We start from the raw sequence: 11,092 nt of genomic DNA, 5'->3' as shown, positions 1-11,092 counted from the left end.
TTCATACATTATACGTTGATGTTCTGTGTGTTTATATCGATTTCATATCGATATTTCGATAGTATATATTTTAAAGAAATTATGGTTAATTACCATAAATACTAAATTATAGTCTCTATCTCTTGTCGTATCAAAATTCCCATTATTCAATTGCTCTAATTGGTCACGTAAAATTTTAACAACGTCATTTCGATTTCGAAAATTATCGCCTGTGACTTTGTGACATATGTCGAGGATAATTTGAGAAAAGTATTGTGCTATTAAAATAATTCCCTATACAAAGTTTTAATTATCTTGTGTCAATAAGAGGCAGCTATTGAAAGTTTATAATTGTTATTGCTTTCTTTGTCGTTGTATCGGCGACCTTCGGCTGCGGGTGACGTGTCGTAATTAAACTATCATTTGGTGGTTTGGTTCAAGGTACACACTGTATTATAGTTGTATGAAAAAAAAAAAATACGTAATTCACTAGAATAGATATTTGATATTTGGTTATCATTTAGTTTTAGTAATAGTAACAATTATATCAAATATTTTTTATAAATAGTCGCTTGTCCTACATTCATAACATAGTTAGCTATGGCAAATCCTTTAAACCGTCGTTTCTGAACCTACTGAAGGAGTTTTATTCCTCACGCTATCTCTCCTTCACTTCCTAGTCTCCTTCGGCCCGCTTTTTACTTCGTTTCTTTTTCGAAATACAGTTTTTTTTTCAGTTTTACTTTCTATTTAATTTGTGTGACTTGTTTTATATGAGATTTGTCTCATTTGGCATTGTTTATTATCCGGAAGTCTTTTCTCTACTGTCGCTATAAGTACTTCACTTGCACCGCCCATATATTAACAAGTAGCCTTGTAATTTGTCCCCTATCACAACTGTCACATGTCGTTGTCATTATTTAGACTTACCTTTTGTTTCTTGATAATGATCTTATTATGTGGCGATGTAAAAAACCGGAAATTAGCGTACGGCAATTATTAGATAGATTGTCAATGTAATTGATTGCTTTGTAAAACTAATTGAAAAGGTTTATTTTGATTGCTTTTTAAATGCCATTGTCATTTGGAATACGATGATTGCTGTAACCGTTTTGTTGTGTCACTAATTGGATATAGATACGCATATATCTGTGGTCGTTAAGCGTTTTGTATTTAATTTTAAGGTGCAGAACCTTAGAAATTCTACTTTGAATAGAACATTGTATCTAAATACTTGAGATATTTAATGGTGGTGTACTACAGTAATGGCTGTTTTGCATAGTTACGATCATATTGGGATATGTAGTTATTTTATCATGTTAACATAACATTTCAAAAAAGAAATTAAAACAATAAAATACCTCATGAATATTATGAAGTTAGTAGGTAATAAATAATATGTAAAAATAAATAAAATAATGAAATTATTTTTTTATTTATTGTCTATTATTTATATCGAGCTTGAAAATTTTAATTACCTAGGTAAAAACTTTACTAAATCTTGCGAGTTAAATAACTCGCAAGTACTTGTTTTGTAAATACAAAACAAGTACTTTAGTTACTTACTGGGATGTCGCGTCAACGAATTTCGCTTCTGTTTTAAGAAATAAAACTAAGCATTTTTATTTTTATTTTATTTTATTGTGGTCACTGGCGAAGAGGTGACGTTGTTATGAGACGAGAAATGTCCTAAGGGAGGACACACTCGTAAATATCTCTATATCTCTTCCAGCTAACCGTGTTCTAGGCCCGCCGCTGTGAACCTAGCTTCCATACGCAACCACATCCACCCCCATCCATTGTGTATAAACATGCTGGGTTTTGCGTATACACGTTGCATGCGTAGTCAAATCGCACCAGACAGTCGAAGTCCGTTTTGCATGGAGCATCTAAGAAAAAAAACAGAACTATTAATCTCTTTGTTGTTTACGCAGATATTTTTGCTGGGACTGAAAAAAACCCGCGGTTCAAGTAAAGAATTGGTTTATTCCCTTTATTGGTCAACTATTTATAGTAAAAAAGACTTAATAAAATACAATAAAAATCAAGTAAACACACAAAAGTAAAATGAGAAGATGTATCGTATGCCGTTTCCAGACGGATTCTTATTGGAATTTGCGAGTTATCTCACGCATTAACTCGGCCACTCGCGAATACTCGTGATCATCGCGCTACGTCGCCGTTCCTCGCGTCGCTCCCCGCGCCACCCCCGCTGCGACCCGCGCAGATTGTACCTCGCAACTAGTGGCGGTCGTGCGCATCATTTTCTCCGCTGCCCGTAACATCCTCCCCTCGGCGTAGATCCTCGGAGCCTTCTGTCACCTGGAGAACAGCGAGACGACATAGAGGTCGGCGGAATATCGTTCTTTTCAATGCGTTCTTTCATTATTATCGACGACTAGCAAGACGTAGGCTGCCGCATGGAGGAGTCTTTCGTAGGAGGAGAACCGACTTATGTCTGGTAGGTAGGCCGGCCACTCCCTGATGTCCGTCGCGCAGACGATCACATCTTGTCCGTCATCGTTTTCCTGTTCTTCGGTGCGTTCCAATGGCCACCTTTCTTCATCTTCGCGGAGGCACGCCGGGCACCTCGTAGTTAGTTACTGTGGACGAGTCTTGCCTTTCAGACTGGCTTGCAGTTTCAATCGCGGTATACTCTATGCTTTCACCGGCGTTACTTTAGCTTTCGCACCGGCGAGCGTGATGACAATTTTTCCGTTTTCGTAATTGATTCTCCAATACTCCACTGTAGCGTTAGCTCTGTCACTCGCGTCGTTGAATACGTGTAGCTGACGTTCCAGGACTCCCCTCGTTGGGGCACAGCATCGGGGCAGTCTAAGTTCTCGCACGCTGTCGTCGCCTCGTATCCTTTTAGTGAACTACTCGGTAGTTTCTTCCGGCACTTAGTCCCATCCTATCCTCTGCTGTCTCCATAAGTCTTGCAGCAGGATCTTTGCCGTTATGGTGAGATGGCTTAGCAGTTCAAGCGAGTCGAAGTTCGACATGACGGCGCTTCCAGTTTGATTGCCAGGCGCGCTGACGTCTTGACCTCCTCAGGTACCCTATGCAGCGCGGTGTTGAACATCAGTTCATTCTTCCCATATCAGACCTAGAGTCTTACCTGGATGACCAGCGGTTCCCATTTCCTTTGGTTTCTACGCGCGGCGGTCCGGGAGCACGTCTCATAATACGTCATCTTTGTTCGAGTTCCAGCCGGCTAGTATGAATCCGGCTTGAGCGTGCATGTGACTTCGCGTACTGCTCGTCTTTCTTCCGCCTCGGTCGCATAGCTTTTCCACGAAGTCGTCCATATAGTGACTCTCTGTTATCGCTCGGAACGCTGGCGTATTGTATCAGCGTGCGCGCGTGCGTTAAGGTCGCGCACACTGTGCGCTAAAAATGGTGAGCTTCCAGCGCCGCATATCATCGATGTCATGACGTATTCTGTGGGAATGTCTGAGCCGGTCCATCTTCAGGGCGAATCTTCACTTGTAAAAACATTTCACGTATGTCGGCGATGACGGCGACGTCTTTTTCTGGGAAGCGATAGAAAATTCCCGGTAACGCTCGCAGTAAGTCGGGTCCATCTAGGAGGTGATCGTTCAGTCTTTCCTCTCGACCTAGCGGCCGTTCGGCCTTCTTCGGTTTAGTTATCAAGGCGATTCCTCGAGTGCGTCGACATCGTAGTGCGTTTTGATGAGCGCGTTCAATTCCTCATCTTCGTTAGCGAAGTTCCTTCTGTCCTTTTTCGTTCAGGCGTGTACATGGAGGACTAACTGACCCTTACCTCGGTACTAGCTCCGCGGCACCATGCCGTGCAGTGTCCATCCTTGCTCAGTGCGCGATGCGACGGGCTTGTAACGTTTGCCGATTAGGATTTGTAAGACTTTCTTTCATGTTAAGAGAGTTCTATGGGAGTCAATTCTGTGGGAAGTACCCTGTGGAAGTACCCTATACATATATTTTGGATTCCCCTGCAAAACGATAGAAAATGAGAGAATAGGGGTCTTGACGGACAGGTAGACGGATGGACAACAAAGTGATCCTATAAGAGTTTTTTTAAAGTATGGACCCTTAAATTAATAAAAGCAACTTTTGTTTCAACTTACTAAAATATCCTGCGGCCAAAACCACTAAATATGCAAAAGTTAGAAAGACGCAAGTAAACTTCATTTTCGCAAGTTACGAATGTGCACTCAGTAATAATTTCTGCCTTTTTATATCAAATTTCTTATCCTTAATATCTACCGTGAATAACCGTGTATTTCTATACCCCAAGTCACGCTATAATTTAAAACATTTTTAATAAAGGCTTACCTACCTAATTAAATTACTGTTATTGAAGTAGATACATAAATAAAGCTAACCAACATGGATTATTGTGCTGCTTATAGATTTATTTATTTATTTAATGTTCGGAGAAACGGCAGCTATAATTAACATAGTAGCATCTTACGGTAAATACAGAAAGCCGTTTATAGTTCCTCGCGGATAGCAAATTGAATATATCAAAAAGGTTTGCACTAATGCACATTACACTACGTAAAATTACAAGGTCAGCTGGAAATAAAACCTTCAAGTCACGTCCGGTAATCCCAATTGCCACGATTGAATATAATACAGTATACTACAGTTCATATAAACAAGAGAGATATGCCCTTAGTACTAAATTAATCGACCCCATGTCGCCTCTTAAAGAGCATATTACACCTACATGTCCGACAGGCTAGATGCGACGGGCTAGATGGTTACCATGGTTATTCCCCACCAACTGACTCGTGATCATGGTTTCCATGGTTACGACCCGCCGATCTGCTATTAGACCACACGATCTGATCGGGAAACGGGACTTGGTGGGGAGTAACCATAGCAACTATATTGACAATGACGCGTATAGTCTATCGTACAGGTAAGTGTAATAAGCCCTTAACAGTAACTAACGTCGGCGTGTGAAGCCGCATCAAGACATTTCTAGCTGGACCGCTACATCGACTTACGCGTCTTTCATTGCGCAGTAACACAAGCGCTTGTTCTGTTTACGCGATACCAAAGAAGCAAAGAACGATATGTAAAGTTTTATAAAACGATCGTTGCTTCATATTATGTGCTCGTTTTGAACATATTTCGGTCCCACCGGCTATGCTTCTGCAGCATCTCTCTATAATAAGAATTATGTAGAGTAAACCTTCCTTCCTTTTTTGGCAGTCAAAAGTGCAACTATACAACCTACTTACTTAAAAACTTGTGTATCCATGTCTTAAATATGTTTCACGAATCTTTAATTAAGTTAAGAAATATATAATAGGTTTATTATAAATATAGAACGGATTGATTAGCTAGAAAAGTAAAAGGAATTCCATAATAATCATTTATTTTAATGAAATATTTTTTATGCGTGTCAGTGATATAAGATTTAGACCATAACATGCGTTTTATGCATAAGTAAAACTGTATATGTAACATATTTTGTCTTTATGTTTATAAGGAAGTATTACTCCTTACCCCACCTTAATAATAACTAACGGTAAAAGTATTTAAAGTGCAGAGTATTCTAGTTTATTTAAAGCAAGCCTTCTTCAAAACTTTTCTCGTTTAAGTATTTGCTTACAACATTATTCCGTAAGTATAATAAGTTGAGCTCCGTTCCGCCCTGAGGGTGGTATGATAGATGGGCAAACTACGATAATATTTGACTCACTCACTTAGTTCAGCTGTTCTTTTGTTTGATTCATACCGTTTGAATTTGCTATTTCATAGCAATATGAAGATGGGCAAATATTTGCTCTGATGAAAGTTCAATCAATTACCAAATAAGATTTCAAGGTTGAACATTTTAGGAAACAAACATGGCGTCCCCGACAGTTAGTGAAGTGATGCGGGTTAAAGAATTATTTAATAATACGTATGATCATTATTATCAAAAGAAGTACGTCATAATGATATGCGATTTTAAAACATAAATTATTAAGTACGTGATTAATTAAAAAATATGCTGTCAGTTGTTTTTTTGTTTGTTACTTAAAGGCTTAATCTTAAAAGCACTATGAATTATAAAAACATCTTCACCTAATAAAACATAAATAATGTACATTGTACAATAATGTACATAAAATAACAAATACACAACTAAAGAGCGACGAGTTTTCTTTTCTGTAATAATTAGATTGTAGAGGTAAACAATTATTAAATCACTGCATTTCTAACAACCCAACTATAAAAAAGAACATTCATAAATCCATAATACCACAAACATACAAACTATTTCTTTTTTAATCAAATTGAAACTCAAAAATATCTTTATTCAGTACGTAACATAGTCTCAGTTTAAAACGTATTTTTTATGTCTAAACGAGTCATCCGCCTACTGCAGCTTCTCAACCTTTGTAATAAAGTATTTACAACCAAAATGTATACACAGCTGTTGTGTTTTGGCGAATAAATTATATAAATTAATGAGTATTGAAGCGTACAAGCCTGTTAAGCTTTTCACATTAAGTGATTCGTGATATTTCGTTCTACCTGCCTAACAAAGCCATCTTCCGCTTCATTTGAGGGTTGTACAACTAAACATATAAATAAATCGTGCGATAGAATTTCAAAATATACAATAAGTGCGTACAAAAACCTAATCTGCTTTCAAATGTGCATTATTCATAAGCAAATCCCAGGTACAGGGAAATTAGCATATAACACACTCATCGTGGAACACTGATTTGACAACAATACATTTCGAAGGGTAACATAACCCTCATTTGACATGTCGGTTAGTAATACCCTTAGTAAAAGGGGTGATTCAATACTTTGTTTAACATTTTTTCGGTTTGCGATTTTCTAAAAGTAACTCAATCACTGTCAATCGTCCATGACAAACTCGTCATCGGCTTGCAATGTCATAACCAAACTAGAGATAACAAAATGGTTTTGAGATATGACCTATACAGTAATTTCAGTTCACACCTCCACCAAGCAGTGATGGTATCGATTCCATAATACAGGTTGTAAGTGACATCGTAACAAATACTGAGGAGGATGATTCAGATCATGATTCTCCTGCTTATCATTCCGAGTATCGACCAAGAAGTGACTGCGATTTGCACCAAATGTACAATAATACACGTCCCGAACATGTTATAAAAATTGACTAAGGGATTGTAGCTATCCTAAAATAATAGATCAATATAATAGACAATGGGTTGATGCTGGTACCACTATACGATTAACGAGTCAAATCAGTTCAGAACTCAAAATATTAGGGGCTCATCTAATTTAACAAATAAATCACCGTAGAAGGAACCTCACTGAAAATTCTTCTCACCCTTTACATTCAGACTGCATAATTCAACCGATAATATGTTAATCCACCTCACGTTATGTTTATGCTAATAGTAATTGGTTATTTCTCGGCACAGATTACAACTCCGCGTCGATCTTCCGAACGCATCTGTCAAAGTTAATCTGTGAGAGATAGTTTTGTATACAGGATGATTGTCGTTGACACGCGGGATTGGAAATAGGGTGGTCTGAAAGGAAGTGTTACATTTGAATGGCTTTCTATTATGATTACTTCCGGTGAACGGCCTCCGTGGTCCAGTGGTTGAGCATTGGGCTCACGAATCCTGGTGGGGACATATCACAAAAATCACTTTGTGATCCCTAGTTTGATTAGGACATTACAAGCTGATCCCCTGATTGTCCGAAATTAAGACGATCCGTGCTTCGGAAGGCACGTTAAGTTGCTGCTCCCGGTTACTAATTACTGATGTAAGTACGTAGTCGTTACATGAGTCATGTCAGGGGCCTTAAGCGGCTCAATAGTAACCCTGACACCAGGGTTGATGAGGTTGGTAATCCACCCCACAACCCACACGACAGAAGACTTCCGGTGAATTAATACTTTTTCTTTTGTGTAAACATTATGTACTTAGGTATCCCACTGCTTTGTTAAAGTAAAACCAATGATCAAAAAACTTAAGAAGAAACTCCTCTGTGGATTGTAGGAGAGACACACAAAATATAGAACCACCATTTTACAATTATCCCGATTAGAAAACAAACCTGGCATTTCCATTTTGGTGGGTTGTCATGGTGTCTACGGGCCTACCGCATAGGTCATCAATAAAAATAAAGTAATAAAATGAGCAGAGAATAATAAGCAGAGAAAGCCGACAGATTTTTAACGTCGGACACATTACAACAACCACCTGTATAGCCGACATTTCAAGGCAGGCGTGGTATTAATAAAATATACCTTATTATCTCAATTAATATCTTAAGATTTATGCGTCCCCTTTAGCTTTTTAATGTGATAATTAATCATTGAGTATGTAAAAACATCGTTTAAGGGCTATGAATGCGCGCTTAAATGTCACTAGTGATGTTTTTATGTGAAAAAAGAGAGAAAACTAAAATAGACACGATATCGTGACAAAAGAATAGGTAGTTTTTTTATTTTTGTGGGAAAAATGGACCCAGAGCTACGGGGTATAACGTAGAGCCCCTGTCCAGGGAAACAAGTGAAGACCTCAACGGTTGCAGAGGCGCAGATGGGAGCCATCGGTACGGCAATGCAGGATGGAAGGGGCAAGTCACAGGGTCTGTAACCTGGAACCTGACAGAGGTCAGCTGTATTATTCAGAGGCGGAGGAGTCCTAGTACGGCTACTCTGGGCGCCATGCCACTCACGTCAGGCAGAGTACTTCGGAGTAGAAGGCAACAGAGAAACCACTACCCTATTTTTCCCTAAAAAGTAGCATGAAGAATGCTACACTGACAAGAGCGTGGCTCTTAAATTAGTGATGTGGTGTTGTGAAAAATAAGGTCATTGGAAGATAAAATATAAATAGTATGGGAGTCCTTAATGAATTTAAATGATACTTTTTTATCCCCAACGCCACGGGGCGGTATGTATAAGTTTTATAAATATCCCTTTGTCTGTCTGTTTGAGCCATCTTAGCTTCAGCACCGATGGTTCGATGCGTCTAATCATGCTACGTTTTAAGAGGTATATTAATATGATTTTATTACGCAACTATAACTATTATCTTTTTAAGATTTAAAAAATATTATGACCATATCATTAAATTCATTAGTCAGAGTTGTCAAAATGTGGCTTTTTCATACAATTTCCGCTTGATTGGAAGTCTGTCCGTACGTTGAAAGTAATAAATTATAACGTTTTATATCGAGGCTTATGACATTTACACGTAGGTTAATTAAATGTCGCGTCAGCTTGCCCAGTTCATTGTTAAAAACATGTGGTCGTATGATGGATGGAGAAAAATTACGCAATAATAAGTACAGTAGACTAAAAAAAAAATGGATGTAATGGCTTAAAACTGTGGCCGAAAAACCAGAAGTTTGACTCCATTCGGGAAACGCACTATTACCGGGGGTAAAGATAATTTGAGAAACGAACTTAACTAGGTACTTATTAGGTTTGGTATTACTCCACAAAATCTCAATACAATTACGAAAGAGGAAGCGAGACTGTTGTCCAGGGACATATACATAGATCACAAATTAATATTAAAGTTACAAGACTCAGGGTATAATAATTAATATTACTAGAATCGAAAGTGAATAGAATTCTTAATTAAAATACTTATCAAGAAATAAAATACCTACTTAAAAATGTACAAATTGTATGATACCTATAAAAGAAATATTTTCTTGACTGTAAAATAAAAGGAAAGATAAAAATGCAACAACGTAAGTAACATCACGGTCAACAGTCAATTCATAATCTTTACACTTGCACAGAAGCGCTGTTAGTTCACAACGCTACCTCTAGATGGCGCTAGCAACACTTTATTTGACTCAACCGACTCTAGATGTATGTCAAAGCCGTGTCATTTATTATCTTGATCGGCGATTTTATAGTATCAATGATTTATTACAATAATATATAGCGCAAATATAAATCAATCATAACAATCACTGTAATTTATATTCGTTACAAAATTATCTTAACCCAGATAGGGTTAGATCATGAGCTGTTTTTATTATCGGCTTAATTGACGAGGCACCTTATTACGGATATGCGATTAATATGTTAATAATTTATTATTATATACGAGAATAAAACAGAATTGGGAGCAAAGGAAAAAAACAAAGAGTAGGCAAATACTGAAATACATTCGAAAATTGTTGTAACTATCTTTATAAATAAAAGTTATTTGGGGAAATCTAAAGAACCAACTAACATAACAACACAGCTGTAACATAACAATAACAATGGTGTACGGTATACACCCACTCCAAAAACACAACCAAAAAGAGTCTTAAATTCGGAAAATAAAGTCCATTGCCATTATTAAGGCTGCATAAAATACTTTGTTTTATTTAATATAATAATTTAAGTAAGTAGGTATATTCGAGAACTATAAAGATTCAATTAATGCAAGATGGCCGACGTATCATGCTGCAATCTCACCTGTCTTTACCCGTAAAAGGTTATGTGCCTACTTATCCAATAGAATTTCAAATAGAAATGTATCAATTACCTATAGAATTTTTATAGTCAATTGTGTATACAAGTGGTAGAACAAGCTATAATTTAGTTATCTATTTTATAGCATTAATTAAAACCAGTCCCATAACAATTAATAAGAATTCTAAAAAAAATGCTAGGACATCGTAGACTCATTAATATTTATGAGTTATTAATGAAAACACATTACGACCCTAATGGACTATTGAAATAAGTAGTCACTATCATAATAATTCAATACAAATGCCAATAACAAGTTATTAAAAGCAATATTAAATTTTATTTCTCCTTTTATAAAATTTAAATGTTGCCATTTATTGCTGCGAATGCTCGTATTTCATTACTCTGTAATTATTATAGTTATAAATTGTCTTTTTAGATCGTTCAATTTGAATTGCGATTTGGCTTGACTTTGACTGATATGTTAAATGAAAGTACCTAACATAATTGTATGACTTCATATTTTACTCTATGTAAGTATATTGTGTGTATCAGAGAGGAAAACTAATTGTATAAGGTTTTTGTAATACCTACCTTGGTAATAAAAATAATGTCAAGTGAAGAAAAAATAGCGTAGGTCCTATTAAAAAGCTAACAAAAATTACTGTCTGACGTTAAAAGTGT

At 36.9% G+C, this 11,092-nt stretch overlaps 1 long non-coding RNA gene across 1 annotated transcript in view; it reads right to left on the bottom strand.

The window, feature by feature from the left end:
- Positions 1-1,629: 1,629 nt before the first annotated feature.
- LOC126369756 (uncharacterized) overlaps positions 1,630-11,092 on the bottom strand; it is an 86,377-nt gene continuing 76,914 nt past the window's right edge. The window contains exon 3 of the long non-coding RNA XR_007566769.1: positions 1,630-1,868. This is a non-coding gene — a long non-coding RNA (uncharacterized LOC126369756). The remainder of the gene's footprint in view (positions 1,869-11,092) is intronic.

The sequence above is a fragment of the Pectinophora gossypiella genome, chromosome 9 (genome assembly GCF_024362695.1).
Source record: "Pectinophora gossypiella chromosome 9, ilPecGoss1.1, whole genome shotgun sequence".
NCBI lineage: Eukaryota > Metazoa > Arthropoda > Insecta > Lepidoptera > Gelechiidae > Pectinophora > Pectinophora gossypiella.
This window is presented reverse-complemented; position numbering and strand designations above follow the sequence as displayed.